Source organism: Capsicum annuum, chromosome 2, assembly GCF_002878395.1.
Source record: "Capsicum annuum cultivar UCD-10X-F1 chromosome 2, UCD10Xv1.1, whole genome shotgun sequence".
Classification (NCBI taxonomy): Eukaryota; Viridiplantae; Streptophyta; class Magnoliopsida; order Solanales; family Solanaceae; genus Capsicum; species Capsicum annuum.
The window spans coordinates 98,749,530-98,762,740 of record NC_061112.1 but is presented as its reverse complement, the minus strand read 5'-3'; the positions used below and the strand labels follow the sequence as shown (position 1 = coordinate 98,762,740).

Genomic DNA, 13,211 nt, shown 5'->3' with positions numbered 1-13,211 from the left:
TGAAACAAATGTTTTAATTAAATATTATGAATTTTTTAATACATAAATGACTTATAATAATTAATTAGGGGTGATACGGTAAAATCACGGTTGAAGGAGGTCAAATTAATTTAATACATCAAAAGTTAATTTATCATTTTATGTTTATGTTTATTTTTTTAAATATTATTAAATTTTTAACACTTAAATGACTCATAATAATTAATTATGAGCGATATTTAGCAAAATTATGGTTGAAGCAGATGCAACAAACATGTCATCTATTTTTTAATTAAATATTATTAATTTTTTAATACATAAATGACTTATAATAATTAATTAAGAATGATATAGTAAAATCACGATTAAAACAGCTGAAACAAGCATCATAAATATCTATTTTTAATTAAATATTATTAATTCTAATATATAAATGATTTATAATAATTAGTTAGGGGTAATATAGTAAAAAATATTATTAATTTTAATATATAAATGACTTATAATAATTAATAAGAAACAATATGATAAATCACGGAGCAATTAGAGATAATATAGTAAATAATGAAGCAGCTGGTCGAAACCAACGCTTCTATTATATAGAAATATAAGGAATTTTCATTATAATGCGTGAACCACACAATTTTTTTTTTTGGTTTCTCGATGTATCCCCACAGCCGGCAACCGTGAGACTAATCCTCCGTTCATTCGGTTAGCGCACTAAGCAGTAGGAAATTGGCCACAGAGTTTGCTCCATTCGCCAGAGGTGGGAATCATCCATTCGCCAGAGGTGGGAATCAACCCCCAACCTCTTACTTAAGGGGTAAGGTGCTGAACCACCACACCAACCTTTATGGTTGTGAACCACACAATTGCTTACATATAATCATGATAATTAAAATCTCTTGACCATCTACAAATGATAGAAAAATATAACTAAAAAAAGAAGATGAAAGAATGTAGTCTTCTTAGACCTATTATTTAGAAATGAAAATCTTTCGTAAAAAAATCATAAAACTAAAATAAAATTATAACAAACCTACAAAATCAATTCTCCCTGTATATTCATCACAATTTGTTAGGTGAAACTGCCTGGGACCATGAACGATTGTATCATGCTAATTATTTATAGTAATTAATAGTTAGAACATTTCACCAGAGATAAGCATTCACTCAAGATATGTTTATATTCAATGAATTATTTGACCAAATTCAAGTTCTACTGTATGATATTCTAGACAAATTCTAAAAAAAAAAATATTTGGAGAAACTTTTTTGATCTCTGTATCATAGTAATTCATATACTAATTTAGTAGGATGTTGTTTTTAAGATTTGAGATTATTTCCAAATTAACTTAGTACTTTGTTTTCTCGATTGAGTTTGTCGCACAAATATTAGTACGATCCTGTATGATTTGTGGACCATTACACTAAAGTTAGATTTACTTTATGAGCATTGAATTGAAGAATAACAATTACAAATTTCCTTATCAATAATAATTTTTTTCTAGAAGAAAAAGTATTACACAAACAGAAAACTTCAAATAATTTGAGAGGCATGATTAGCGAATCTCCTTTTATTAACAGTAAAAATCATAAAATTATTTTCTTGAAATGAAAAAGTACCATCAATATTCTTACATATTACAAAAATAAAAATATTGAAAATTATAAAAACCCCACCCCAAAACAAAATACCGGTAGCTTATCAAATTTATAAAATTATCATTAACAACTCAACTTAGTTTGAATATAAGTTTGATTGAATCAGAATCGGTAATTTTTATTCAAAATAATGTGTTTTAAAAAGTTTATTTAATATGAAAAAGAAGAGAATCAAAACTAGAAATGTAAAAACTTAATAGTTGTTATCTAAAATTTAAAACTTATAAAATTTAAATTTAAGCTTTATTTTACTACTATATGAAAAAGACAGTTCAGGGACAACCAATGACAAATCTGTTATAATGCTCAATATGCAAGGGTAACATGGTCATTATAAATGATACAGCAGACCACAAACTCTTTCGGTTTCACTATCCTTCTAGATCGTTCTCTCCGTTTCCTTTCAATTTTAGATTACTCATTCTCATCGAGAAAGAATGAAATCACTCAAGCAAGGAAATAGGCTAAGTTTCGGTCATCTCCTTTAAACCCAATTCGTATGTTCACTGAAGCTCTCAAGATGAGCTCTTAATTCTTGAGAATGGTCTCCAAATGAAATATGAAACCCATGGTTTCTTGAAAATTATAAATTATGGAGTAAGATGTTTGACAAAAAATCAAAGAGAAAAGGCAGATTACATCACCAGAAATCTTCTTGCTTGGTAAGCTTTAAATCTTCTTCCATTTTATTTTATTTATTTATTTCGTATTTTATCATTTCCATTCCTTTTTGGAAGAATTGAACTTCAATTTCTGAAAATAAGTATATTTACCTTCTTCCGTTTCACTACTCTGTTTGAGATGTTTTCCTTTTAAGTATATGTATGTCTTTGTTAATAATATGTATGTGTCCTGTTAATGGAAGTTGGTACTTCTTTATGTTGTTCTTTTTAATAAAATTTAGAGATCGTTTGGTGTGAGCTATAAGGAATAAATAGTCCTGAGATAAAATGAAGGACTATTTTATCCCATGTTTCGTGTGAGGTATTAGTTGATACCGGGAATATTTATCCCACTATTTACACAATGGGTTAAGTTATCCCATATACATAGTGAAATAACTAATTTCGAAATTAATTATCACAAGCTATTCTCATTTGTCCCCAAAATTGTGTGACAGTGCTTTTGGAAGGTTCACATTCAGGTGGAGAAAAAAAATACTATACATTGGTATTATCAGTACTTGTGTTGGTACATTGTCTGAGGTTAGTGCAAGGTGGCTCAGAATCCTGTCAATACCTTCTAACTCCCTAAGCATTCAGATTTCTCATAATTATAATATTACGTGAGATTGCTTCTATTCTCAGCTTCAGTCCTATTCCTGCCTATTTTCTTTATTTCTTTTTAAACAGAACCATCACATATTATTCATATCGAATAAACCTCTAATACACATCTTCAGGAGCTGCGTGGCTATCATCATTCTCCGCTACATAACCTACTCGCGCATTCCTTCTTAAGGTGCACGTATAATAATAACGAATCCTAGAATTTAGTACTTCACTCTTAGAAATTTTGATGAAGCCTTATTTCTACATTTTATAACCTTTAGGGTCAATTATGTAACTAAATGAGCTGAATCAGATATATGGAGAAAAATATTTCTATCTTTTCTTATTGTTCACTTGACACCAACCATTCAATTCAGAATAGATTTTTAGCTTGCTATTAATAAATTTCCTCGAGGTATGAGTGGCTGATAGGTTTAGATGAGCTTCATAAATTGTGTCTTCGTCCATTGTATTATCAATGTTGTAGTAACATAAATAGGTGATCATTGATGCATTTAGTTTTCATGTTGTGTAGGTTAAATGGGATAAAACAGGAGGTGAGCTTTGTCTCTCATAAGTTTTTGCTACGTTGTATATTTATCTACATACATTTCCTCGAGGGAATCATTAAAGCTGAACTCTTGAAAATAAATGCTCTCTCTCTTGTAAATCTCCTTAAAGTAAATATTGTTGTTTCGGGTATACAAGAATCTGTATTTCGGCAAAATAATTTCAATACACGTTCAAGAATAAATCAAGAACACTTATGAAGTACACCAACACCTTCAACATAAGATCAAAATGACCTTTCAAAGAAGTGTGTTTTTTAAGAAAATTAGATGAAGCAGAAAAGGCCAAGTCCTCCGAATTCACGGAATGTTCTTAAAAAAATAATTTTCCTCGAGTACCCGAGGTTGCTGAATTTTTCTCGTAGGATAAAATGGCCTAACAACCCGACTGTAGTGGTACCTCAAATGATCGGATTTTCTTCGAATTCACTCAACGATTAGATGATCACATGGAGTATTTTGAAGACAAGAAGTGTTTGTAAATGCAGAAAAATTCGTATCTAAACCTGTGGAAAAATGCAGGTTTATATAGCCATTAGGTGCCTCTTCCGAAAGGTGGCAATAGTTCACCGGAAAGGTGTATTCTTTCTGAACAATCATGTCTGTCCATCATAAAAAGAGTGTCTTTTCCGAACAACCACAACCGTCCAAACAGTCATATCTTTTTCCGAAATAGTGTATCTTTTAGTTGAAAAGTTGTGCCTCTTCGAGCAACTACAACCATCATTTCTGCATGTAGAAGTATGCACGTTAATGAAGGTTTAAAAACTACAAAAACTAGTTACGTTTTTTTTCCTTTGGTTTTTCGGACTGTTCAAATAAATTTTATCCAAAAAGATTAATCTCATCGATCGATCATTTTCCAAATCCAAATCCAAAGCCGAAGCTGAGCGACGACGACGCGAGACACCTTGTGGTTTTTGCCTCACTTACCAGGTGGAGTAAGTGTTTCTTAATATAAACACTTGAAAGTTTCATTCTCCCACCAATGTGGGAGAATTAATAAACTTTCTACTTTTGATACACTTTTCATTTTTGAGTGTTATCTCAATTTTTTCCTCCACTTGGTTCCCTCCATTTTTCATTCACACTTTAATTTTACTTTAATCTTGAACCCAACAATCTCCACATGAATGGAGAATGACTATTTTTTTTCGTAAAACTTTACGGACAAGTATGTGATCATCAAACAAAGACTGATTGCATCTGGATAAGTGGGTTTCCCTTTGAACTTTCCGTAGTAAACATGCATCAGATGCACTCGGTCAATCGAGAGATTTGATATCATTAAACCGTCGAACTTTAATGTACACCTAGACAACACATGTCACACAACCAGCCTTTTACCATTTATGGTTCTCACGATTTTATTCGTTTCATCCATGAATACGTCCCGATCTCATAAGAGCTTAGAGAATAAGCAGCTTAGAGAATATGCCTTTACTAACATTCTCCTTGAAGCGGCTTCCACTTCGCCCTCGCATAGTTGATTTCTAAATGTTCAATCCTATAGATTAAACTATTTGGTCAAATCTGCTAAATTTGATAATCATTAAAAAACTTCACCCCATAAGTCTTATCCTTGTTTACTAAATATTGTCTACATCATAAGAATGGATTGGGTATATTGACAATGTTGAATCTGTCAGACACAACTTTGTTTGATCTCCTTGAACCTAGCTCTTAGGATTTCCGGTCTGCTAGGTAGAATTACCACCATGTTGACTTGTCCTAGGCCGTAAACCCATGCTCTTGGATGTCTTTTCAACTCCTTATCTAGATAGGCCTTTTGTAAGTGGATCCGACACATTATCCTTTGACTTCACATAGTCAACAATGATAATTCTACTAAAGAGAAATTCTCTAACGGTATTATGTCTCCGTCTTATGCGAGGAGAATTACCGTTGTACATCATGCTCCCCGCCCTACCTATTGCAGCTTGAATATCATAGTGTATACATAGTGTATACATGCTGTGTCCGGTCGTGTACAATTCATTATATACATTAAACATCCCAACACTCTTGCGTACTCTAACTGTGAGTCACTTTCACTTTCATTCTTTTGAAGTGCAAAGCTCATGTCCCATGGAGTTTTGGCAATACCAAATTTCAAATACTAGAATTTATCAAGTACCTTTTCGATGTAATGAAACTGTGACAATGCCAAACCTTGTGAAGTTCTATGGATTTTTATTCCTAAGATCACATCTGCAACTCCAAGGTCTTTCATAACAAACTTGCTCTCAAGCATTCGTTTTGTAGCATTTATGTCAGAAATGTCTCTACTGATGATCAACATATCATCCACATACAGACAAACAATGGCTTGGTGATTTGGAGTGTCTTTAATGTAAACACATTTATCACATTCATTTATCTTGAACCCGTTTGCCAACATGATTTGGTCAAACTTTGCATGCCACTGTTTAAGTGCTTGTTTTAGTCCATAGAGCGACTTAACAAGTTTACACACCTTATTTTCTTTTCCTGGAACCACAAAACCCTTGGGTTGTTCCATATAGATTTCTTCCTCTAATTCTCCATTCAAGAATGTTGTTTTTACATCCATTTGTTGGATTTCAAAATCATATACTGCCACCAAGGCAATTAACATTCGAATTGACGTTATCTTTGTTACTGGCGAGTATGTATCAAAGTAATTAAGGCTTTCTTCTTATTTGAAGCCTTTTACTACAAGTCTTGCCTTATATTTTTCAATAGTACCATCCGTTTTTATTTTCTTTTTGAAGATCCATTTTGAACCTAAAGGTTTATTTCCTGGAGGAAGATCAACCAACTCCAATGTATGGTTGCTTAAGATTGAATCAATCTCACTATTGACTGTCTCTTTCTAAAAGAATGAGTCTGACGACGACATCGCTTCTTTAAATATTTGAGGTTCATTTTCTAAGAGAAATGTTACAAAATTTGATCTAAATAAAGTTGACGTTCTTTGATGTGTACTACGTCTTAGATTCTCATCATTATGTACATCCTCACCTGGTTTATCTCAAGGTCGTTTAGTCCCCCCACTAGACTGTTCATGTCTAGTTTTATATGAACAAATGTGTTCAAAGAATTCAGCATTATCTGATTCAATTACCATATTTTCATTGATATCCGAATGTTCGGATTTATGAACCAAAAATTGACATGCTTTACTACTTCTAACACATCCTATGAACACGCATTCCACCGTCTTAGGTCCTATCTTTACCCTTTTAGGCATAGGAACGTGGACCTTCGCTAGACACCCCTACTGTTTAAAATATTTCAAGTTGGGTTTTTTTTCTTTCCATTTTTCATATGAAATTGATTGTGTCATACTCTGGGGCACTCTATTGATTATTCGGTTAGCTGTAAGGATAGCTTTTCCCCACAAGTTTTGTGGTCAACCTGAACTTATAAGTAGGGGATTCATATTTTCTTCAAGGTTCAGTTTTTTCTTTCCGCAATTTTATTAGTTTGAGGTGAATACGGGGCCATAGTTTGATGAACAATTCCATTCTCTACATATTTCTGCAAAGGGAGATTCATATTCTCCGCCCCTATCACTTCTTATAGTTTTGATCTTTTTCTCTAACTGATTTTCAACTTCTGTTTTGTATTGCCTAAAAGTATCTATTATTTCATCCTTACTCTTTAGAAAATAGACATAACAATATCTAGTACAATAGTCAATAAAAATTATAAAATATTTTTTTCACCACGAGATGGTGTTGACTTCATATCACAAATAAGGATGCTTAGCATACTTTGATTTCACACACGTTTGACATTTTGATTTATTACACTCAAAGTTTGGCAAAACTTCTAAGTTAATCAGTTTTTGCAAAGTCTTATAATTGACATGTCCTAATCGTTTATGCCACAAATCATTAGACTCAAGCAAGTAAGAAGAAGCTAAACTTTTATTGATTTCAATAGTCATTACATTCATCTTATAAAGACCCTCAGTGAATTAGCCTTTTCCTACGTACACTTCTCATTTGCTAATTATAACTTTTTTGAAAACAGTGACACATTTTAATCCGTTTTTGTCAAGAAGTGATACACAAATCAAGTTCTTTTTTAACTCTGATACATACAGGACATTGTTGAGAGTCAACACTTTGCCTGCAGTCATTTTCAAGCATACTTTTCTTGTTTCTTTTACTTTTGCAGTAGCGGTGTTTGCCATGTAAATTTTTTCCTTGGCTTGAGCCGGAGAGAACGTAGCAAATAACTCCTTATTTGCACAAACATGGCGGGTGGCACCGAAATCCATCTACCATTCTCAAGGATTTTCCATCAAGTTGCATTCAGATAGCATGACACACAGATCGTCCATTTTTTTTTTGGATTCAGCCATATTTGCTTGGTCCTCCTTTTTGTCTTTCTTTGGGGCACGACAATTTGTTGATTTGTGGCCAATTTTGCCACAATTAAAGCATTTTTCCTTAAATTTCTTCTTAGGTTGATTGCTTTCATGTTCAGTTTTCTTTCATTTTTTCGAGTTGTGGTGGTCGTCTTCTACAATGTTTGCTCCATTCATTGCAGAATTTTCTCTCGACCTTCTTTTCGCGACGTTGTTGTCTTCTTCAATGTGCAGTATCACTATAAGATCTTCGACTGTCATCTTCTTTCACTTATGTTTCAAGTAGTTCTTAATGTCCTTCTACATAGGTGGTAATTTCTCTATTATTGCCGCGACTTGAAATGCCTCATTCACGGCTAAACCTACAATAAAGTTTATGTGAACATTAAGAACATTTTTAACATGTTCAGCTAAGGTATTTACCAAAATCATACATTCCGCAAAGAGATCGTAGATGATAACTTGCAGTCCCTGTACTTGGGATACAACAAACTTGTTGTCAATCATTTTATACTTCAAGAATCTTGCAACGAAGAACTTTTTGGTTCCAGCATCCTCAGTTTTGTATTTTTTTTCTAGCGCACCCCACAACTCTTTTGTCGTCTTCGTTCTACTATACACGTTGTATAGGTCATCTGGAGACCACTTAGAATGTAATTCCTGCATAGGAAATTAGAGTGTTTCTAAGCCTCCATAAAAACAAATTTCTCCTGGTTCGAAGTTTCCTCGGGCACCTCTGGAGCTTCTTCAGATGTGAATCTTTGAAGACATAAAGTTGTAAGGTAAAAGAACATCTTCTGTTGCCACCCTTTGAAATCAACACTTGTGAATTTTTTGACTTTTTCCGCTGGTGCCATTGCCTGCGGAGTACTCGTACGACTCGTTGTGGCAACATTAATTGCTGCCACAGTCATTGTAGTATCATGCACATGACTGCCCGTAGTCATTTTTCTGTCACAAAAAGACAGTAAATTTTAGTATATGGAAATACTACTTATAAGTTGTAGCAACTTTAAACACCTCTTGTTTCTAGTTTAAGGATGGAGTTTTTATGACTTTCAATCGTCAACCGAGTGATCTTTAACTACTAGTTAAGTTCAAACGGAGTAGAAAGCTTAAAACTTTAATCTCCAGAAACCAAACAATACATATTCTGAAAATTAGTTATTTCCTTAATGTTGTTGTTTCGGGTATACAAGAATCTGTATTTCGGCAAAATAACTTAAACATATGTTCAAGAATAAATTAAGAACACTTATGAAGTACACCAACACCTTCAACATAGGATCAAAATGATCTTTCAAAGAAGTTTTTTTTCCAGAAAATTAGATGAAATAGAAAAAGCCAAGTCCTCCGAATTCACGGAGTGTCCTTAAGGAAATAATTCCCCTCAAATACCCGAGATAGTGGAATTTTTCTCCCAAGATAAAATGGTCTAACAATCCGACTGTAGTGGTACCTTAAACGATCAGATTTTCTTTGAACTCGCTTAACGATTAGATGATTACACGGAGAATTTTGAAGACAAGAAGTGTTTGTAAATACAGAAAATTTTGTATCTAAACCTGTGGAAAAATGCAGGTTTATATAGCCATTAGGTGCTCCTTTCAAAAGGTGGCAATGGTTCACCGGAATGGTGTATCCTTTCTTAACAGCCATGTCTGTCCATCAGAAAGAGTGTGTCTTTTTCGAACAGCCACAACCATTCAAATAGTCATACCTTTTCCCAAAACAATGTGTCTTTTACTTGAAGAGTTGTGTCTCTTTGAGCAGCCATAACCATCGTTTTTGAATGCAGAAGCATGCACGTTAATGGAGGTTCAAAAACTACAAAAACTGGTTTCGTATTTTTTTCCTTTGATTTTTCGGATTGTTCAAATAAATTTTGTCTAAAAATATTAATCTCATCGATCGATCATTTTTCAAATTTAAATCAAATCCGAAGTCGAAGCCAAGCGAGCGACGATGACGGCGCGAGGCACCTTGTGGTTCTTGCCTCATTTGACAAATCCAAGCTGAAGACGAGCGAGCGATTACGATGACGACACGAGTCACCTTGTGGTTCTTGCCTCACTTACCATGTGGAATAAGTGTTTCTTAATATAAACACTTGAAAGTTTCATTTCCCCATCAATGTGGGAGAATTAGTAAACTTTCCACTTTGGAGTACACTTTCCATTTTTGAGTGTTATCTCAATTTTTTTCTTCCACTTGGTTCCCTCCATTTTCCATTCACATTTTAATTTTGAACCCAACAAATATAAGTACCATTTGCTTGTTCGCATTTGATGATCAACTGTTTCAATAATTTTGTAACTTGATCTTTATTCACCTTAATCTTTTGCTTGGTGGAGAACTATTTTAACATTCCGAAGTTAATTCTCTGTGTTCCTATACTACTTTATCATATATGAATTTACTTAGTAGCGTAACAACTTTATTAGGTGAAATGTATCAGAAGCTTCATGAAAACAAGAGCTTTTATTTATTCTTGATACTTGAATTCATGGTACTAAAGATGTGGTTTTTTTTATTTTTCTTGACTTAATAGTCCTTTATCTAAAGGAAGTGACTTCAGGGTTGGAACATCAGAGCAGAGACGAACATAGAATTTATGAAAATTCAGATTGAATCCCGTGGGACTTGAAACTGAAACTTAATCTGCAGGAATTAAGACAGGTTAGTAGCATTTCCACCTTATCTGAACTCTGAAGTAAGCGTCCTTCACCATCTAGCTGTGCAGCATATATGCAATTTTCACTTGCTTATTTTAATGAAATTTTTTAGAGAAAAGTTGGGGTCTAATTTTCAAATGAATTATGATTTTGCTGCTTTAAAATATACAATCCTAGATTACCGTAGCTTTTGGCACTAATTTTCAATGGATCTATACGAATTTTTTCATAATCGATACCACCAGTATTTGTAAATATTTTTGAGTTAAATTATCTTAATACTTTATTTTTGCTAACTATTTGTCGGGACCAATAAAATAATTGTTATAATGTTCTATTTTTATAGACAAATTTTTATATTTTTTAAATAGTCAAAAATAGTGTAAAAACATAAGCATGGGCAATTGTCAGTACATAGTAGTTTCTAAATTTTTCTTATGTCACAGTTAACATTGAATGTTATTGAAGTTTTAAGATAATGAAAAAGTTGGATTGAAAATAGAAAAAAAAGGAAGGAGAAGATGTACTTGGAGCTGAATATAACATGTTCCTCACCGAGCCACCGTATTTCATTAATGATGAATTAGAGGAGACTTCTTCATGAAAACACCCCGTTGCCTTCCATCCTCAGCTTAGAAAAAGGAAGATGGATCTCTAAATGCATTATATTTTTTCTTTGTGTGTTAATCTATCAGTCAGAAATATGAGAAGTTAACAGATGTGGGTGATTAAGAAATGTAAGTAATCATAATATATTGTTATAACCTGAAAGTAACAGCACTACCAGTCTACATTCAGAAGATGAAAAGTTAATTGAATATAAAATACACAGAAGTTAAATGTACTATATATTGCTAGAGATTTCCTTTTAGAAAGGTAATATGTGCTCCAATAGACTTCTTCTATGGTGCAACTGAACAAAAAAGTAAAGAGACCTTTTCAAAGTGCTTGTTACGATGTCCTTTGTGATATATACAAACTCAATCTCTTAATTTGATTGCTTATACACTGCTAACATAAGGAATATGCATGTGCCTATTGAATTTACTGGGAAAAACTTTTACCCTTATGTGACAATATGCTTGAGTAGTGTCTCTTGAAATTGTTGGATGCTCATACTTATTAATCTTGTCTGCACTTATTTTCATTATTATGACCAGAATACTTCTTTTTATTTGATTGTTTTTAAGGTCCTCTCTATTTCTTGCACAACGTTGGTGATATGAATATATTGAGTGGAGTAAACTGATTTTTATCTATTAAGTAATGTTATTTTTGATTTCTTTATAGGTTGTGCTTGCTACGTTGCTTGAAAAGGTAGCTCAAGTGAGTTGTTTTCAAGAAAAAACATGGATAACTTGCGAAGGAAATTTAAGTTTGAAGTTTAGGAATGACATGAAAAACATCTCAATATTTTTTGTTGGTTGAATGCTTGTCTCTGAAAATGAATTCTCTTTTGGAAAGTAAAAATGAAATGACTACACATGCAAATAGACAATTTGTTTCTCTAGATGGTGTGATACATTTATTTCAGATGCTATTATTATAATGTTGTATCGAATACATTTACTTTCGAAAAAACTCGACTTGTTTAGCATCAAAACCTTGCTTCTCATTTACACCGTACATGCAATGAATGAACATTTTATCTAAGCTATTGCCATCTTGACATTCACCCATTAATTTATCCACAACACATGGGAACAAATTGCTTGATTTCTGTTCTTCAATAATATGATTATTTGAGGTAAATAAATTTATTGACTTTCATGTTGGGCCGTGCAAAGCACGATCATACTTATCTAGTATACTATATAAGAGAGGATCACCTCTTTTCGTCGTCTCAAAGTTTTTCTCTGCTGAGTTAATCACCATTTTGATTCATTACATAAAGGTCAACAACCGTTACGTAATGTTGCCTCGTGTCTCCAATGAACACAAAACAACTTATCTAAAATTTTGGGATCCATTAATTGTTTGTGTTTGTGTCCACCTCACTACACTTGAATTTCTTGTTGCCACATGGCTGTTTGAACAACAAAAAAGTGAAAATAGTAATACTCTCTTACTCCTCAGTTTATTTTTATAATATATTTTTTTTGTTCCATATTAGTTGGTCGTCTTATTAAAAATAATTATTTTATATTAATTATTCATCGTATTAAATTAAGAAAGCATTGATCGATTTAATTGTTACTATGTTATGCTTGTAGTTAATTCATTCTGAAAGTATTCATATTTATTTACAAAGTTTTCAATAAGTTTTGTATGGTGTGAATTTGTAAAAGGAAAATTTGCCAAAATATACCATATATAGAAAATTTTTACCATTTATAGCTGTATAATTTTAAAATATGCATAATTTTACAATCTCATAAGAGGAAAAGGCTAGAGAAGCAGGTAGTTCTCCGTCAACATACCTGCTTCATCAGGATTTTACTATATTATCTCTAATTAATTATTATAAGTTATTTATGTATTAAAAAGTTAATAATATTTAATAAAAAATTAAATTATATATTTTCATTTTCTTATAAATAAATATATATAATTTTACAAAGATTCATTGATCCGACAAATTAATAATAGTAATAACTAACTATTCTTAGATGACAATATTTTCACTTCAAACATGAGTCTGTTTTTGTAAAATTTGAAATTATAGATTTTTTTTTTAAAAATATAAATTTAT

The 13,211-nt window shown here is 32.3% G+C and overlaps 1 long non-coding RNA gene across 2 annotated transcripts; it reads left to right on the top strand.

Annotated features, from left to right (window-relative positions):
* The first annotated feature begins 1,904 nt into the window (after positions 1-1,904).
* On the top strand, positions 1,905-12,122 carry LOC107858799. 2 transcript variants are annotated; one of them, XR_001671236.2, is made up of 4 exons: positions 1,905-2,306; positions 2,765-2,849; positions 10,396-10,523; positions 11,810-12,122. It is a non-coding gene; the product is annotated as an uncharacterized LOC107858799 (long non-coding RNA). The 2 variants fall into 2 exon arrangements; XR_001671237.2 differs by lacking the exon at positions 2,765-2,849 and having other exon boundaries at positions 1,973-2,306.
* The last annotated feature ends 1,089 nt before the right edge of the window (positions 12,123-13,211 follow it).